The sequence below is a fragment of the Seriola lalandi genome, unplaced genomic scaffold, assembly GCF_002814215.2.
Source record: "Seriola lalandi dorsalis isolate HSWRI2012SDOR001 ecotype SW California unplaced genomic scaffold, Sedor1 jcf7180002054564, whole genome shotgun sequence".
In the NCBI taxonomy this organism is placed as follows: domain Eukaryota; kingdom Metazoa; phylum Chordata; class Actinopteri; order Carangiformes; family Carangidae; genus Seriola; species Seriola lalandi.
This window is the reverse complement of record NW_019525117.1, coordinates 308,606-312,106: the sequence shown is the minus strand read 5'-3', so window position 1 is coordinate 312,106 and position 3,501 is coordinate 308,606. Positions and strand designations below refer to the sequence as shown.

The window sequence follows — 3,501 nt, the reverse complement described above, 5'->3', positions numbered from 1 at the left end:
CACCCCCCCACCTTCCACCTTCCATGTGGAGGTCAGTGTGCTCGGGAGGTCAGCCTCTGCAGGCAGCAGCTCCTCTGCAAAACCTCATGCACATGTTATCTGCAGCGATGCAGTCAGAATCCAGATCAGCTCCACGCAGCTGCAGGAGGAGTCGCTCCATCACTGAGACCTCCATCAGAGCAGCTGACAGTCCTGATCACAGCTCCACCCGCTCCTCCAGCCTCTTTACTGCACATCAAACCTTCCAAAGGTAAATCACACTGAATTCATTTCATGTGACTAAAATCATCACAAGCTTCAACACACTGTTTCAACACGCTGCAACAACACGCTGCAACAACACGCTGCAACAACACGCTGCAACACGCTGCAACAACAAGCTGTTTCAACACGCTGCAACACGCTGCAACAACACGCTGCAACAACACGCTGCTTCAACACGCAACAGCACGCTGCAACAGCACGCTGCAACAGCACGCTGCAACAACACGCTGCAACAGCACGCTGCAACAACACGCTGCTTCAACACCCTGTTTCAACACCCTGTTTCAACACGCTGCAACAACACGCTGCTTCAACACACTGTTTCAACACGCTGCAACAACACGCTGCAACAGCACGCTGCAACAGCACGCTGCTTCAACACACTGTTTCAACACGCTGCAACAACACGCTGCAACAACACGCTGCAACAACACGCTGCAACAGCACGCTGCTTCAACACACTGTTTCAACACGCTGCAACAACACGCTGCAACAACACGCTGCTTCAACACACTGTTTCAACACGCTGCAACAACACGCTGCAACAACACGCTGCAACAACACGCTGCAACAGCACGCTGCTTCAACACGCTGCAACAGCACGCTGCAACAGAACGCTGCTTCAACACGCTGCAACACGCTGCAACAGCACGCTGCAACAGAACGCTGCTTCAACACACTGCAACAACACGCTGCAACAACACTAGACAGTAGATACTAGTTAGCTAGAAATGCTAATGCTGTATTATGCAATGATCCATGATCCATTGATGTTAAGCCTCACAGCTAGCCTTGTAGTCGCCATATAAACAGTAGAGATGCAGGCTTTGCAGTTATTCTGCTACTTGGTTATTGGTCCTTTTGTGATCAGCTACTTATCAATAATCTGGGTCTGACAGAGAACGACATCCTGACATCATGATGCTAACATTTGTGCTGCTAGCTCAATGCTAAAGGCTGTTAAACATATAAATATTAAATAAAACAAAGACATTTTAGTGGTTTTTAAACCAGATTCAGATTCACTTCAGCTCTTTTCACTCCAGATCAAACATGAACTTCAGAGAAGCTGTACAAGTGAAATATTAAAAACCCTGGACAACATTTAGTTTTGTTGTTTATCGGCCGCTTCATTCACACAAATGGAATATTTTAATATTGAGGCTCATTTCCTCATCCACGAGACAGTTTCTTTAACAGAGGCTCTGAGGGGAAATGAAGGTTAATTAATTGAGAAGAAAACATGGAGGTAAACACCGACTGCAGGACTGGTGTACACATTTCTTTAGTTTCTCACTAATAATAAAACTGGAGGCCAGGGATTACCGTCCATGTTAACAGCAGCGTGAACACAAACACGGCAGAGTCCTGAGCTCCAGAGCAGAGCAGGTGAAAGAGAAGGAGGTGATGGAGGAGGTGTAAGGATGAGAGGTGACGAGGGGGAGGTGAGGAGGAGGACGAGGAGGAGGAGGAAGAGGAGCTGTAACACGGCAAGTGAATGGACAGCTGTGTGGCTGCTTGGCCGCCTGCCGGCCTGCTGAAAGGTGAGAGGAGGTGGTGCACACACACAGATACACACACACACAGATACACACACACACAGATACACACATCCAGGCCACAGACTGAATCTCTCTCTACATCCTGATGGTTTCTGCAGAAGCCTCCCCGTGAAATGAGAGTTAATGGAGCTCCACCCTGACAGAGACGGAGCAGCCCTTCACTGACTGCTGTAACCTTCATGATGCAGCCTCTCTCTCACTCATACTCACACACACACACACACAGATCATGAACATGCACACCCACGGGACACTTAAGACTAGCCCCAGTTGTTGCTTCCATCTGTCTGTCTGCAGCACCTTTAAACTCCAACATGTCTCCTCCTGCAGGACTTCAGGCCTCCAGCTGATCAAATGCCACTAATTAGGGTTTCTTTATTTCTCTCCCGGAGCTCTCCAGCTGTGATGTGATGCCACACCGAGGCTGCACAGATACGGAGGTGATTACCATAAAGACGCAGGAGGGCCTGCTGTATGATCAGAAACTGATACTGAAGTTGTATCTGATACGAATTCGATAGCTCAGAGATGCACCTGCCTCCACAGAAAATCTATCACACGCACGATGAAGCCGGTCTTGTTGGTCCACATCAGACCAGAAGCCGGATTCCGTTTCAGACCGCGGGCTGGAGTAAAGGAGAGAGCAATGACAACTACACAGAGCCCGGGTCCGGAGGTGTGCGGCGGGGACCGGACTCTCAGTTGTCCCATGCAGCAGCAGCCGGAGCCCCGCAGCCCCGCGGTTCATCAGCAGTCACCGCTCAACTGCTTTTCCCTCCACACCGTCTCCACGGTTCAGCCCGCGCTGCGCAGCTGCAGCTCGTGGTTCAGGCTCCGTCCGGACCAGCAGCAGGTCCAGGCTCGGCTTAGACACCCCGTCCCACCGAGTCTCTCACACAAACACTGAACGCATCACCGACTGTGGAAACCCGCTCCCCGCATTCCCACCGCACGGTCTCCCGCACGCCTCTAACTTTGGCCCCGTATCTGAGCTGGGACTCACCCGGCCATGCTGCTGAAGGTCCCGGTGAAAAAGTCCGTCCTGCTCGGTACCATCCACACCAGCAGATCCACTCCGACACTGACTGACTGACTGACTGCTGACTGACTGACTGTCCGCTCCGTGCTCTCTGCTCCACTACTGCTGCTGCCTGCTGAAGGTGCTGCGCGCTCACGACGGGACCGGGGGGCGCGCAGGGGTGCGCGGGCACAGCGCAGCCTGCCGGAGACTCCACACATTTTATTTGTCGTTGTGCATTTTTTTTAAAACGGTTAATGAAATCAGCTGTTCACGTCATCTGATGGATCTTCATCACACACAGACCGAGTTCTGACCCGGACCGGGTCTGTCAAGTCCTGGTCCAGCGTCATGAATCCGTCTCCGTTCTTTATCTTTAATTCACATGCACTGTACATCATACAGTATAATGTACATCATACAGTATAATGTACAGTGAGGCTGAGCTCACTGATTGTACATTTAGTATTTGTATTTATCTTATTTATTTCAGATTCTGTTTCTATTATTTTGTTTCTTGTGTCAAATTCTGAATTTCATCTACAGGGATCAATATAGGTTGATCTTATCTTATCTCATCATTCACAAAGAATCATAAAAAACATTTAGTTTTTAATTGAAATCAATATTCAGCTTCATCAGCCCTTTTTTTTTTCT

At 49.7% G+C, this 3,501-nt stretch overlaps 1 protein-coding gene across 1 annotated transcript in view; it reads right to left on the bottom strand.

The window, feature by feature from the left end:
• The window catches only part of fat3a (FAT atypical cadherin 3a), a 129,503-nt gene extending 126,411 nt beyond the window's left edge, over positions 1 to 3,092 (bottom strand). The window contains exon 1 of the mRNA XM_087176679.1: positions 2,830 to 3,092. The gene's annotated coding sequence lies outside the window, so the exon portion shown is untranslated. The remainder of the gene's footprint in view (positions 1 to 2,829) is intronic.
• Between the last annotated feature and the right edge of the window lie 409 nt (positions 3,093 to 3,501).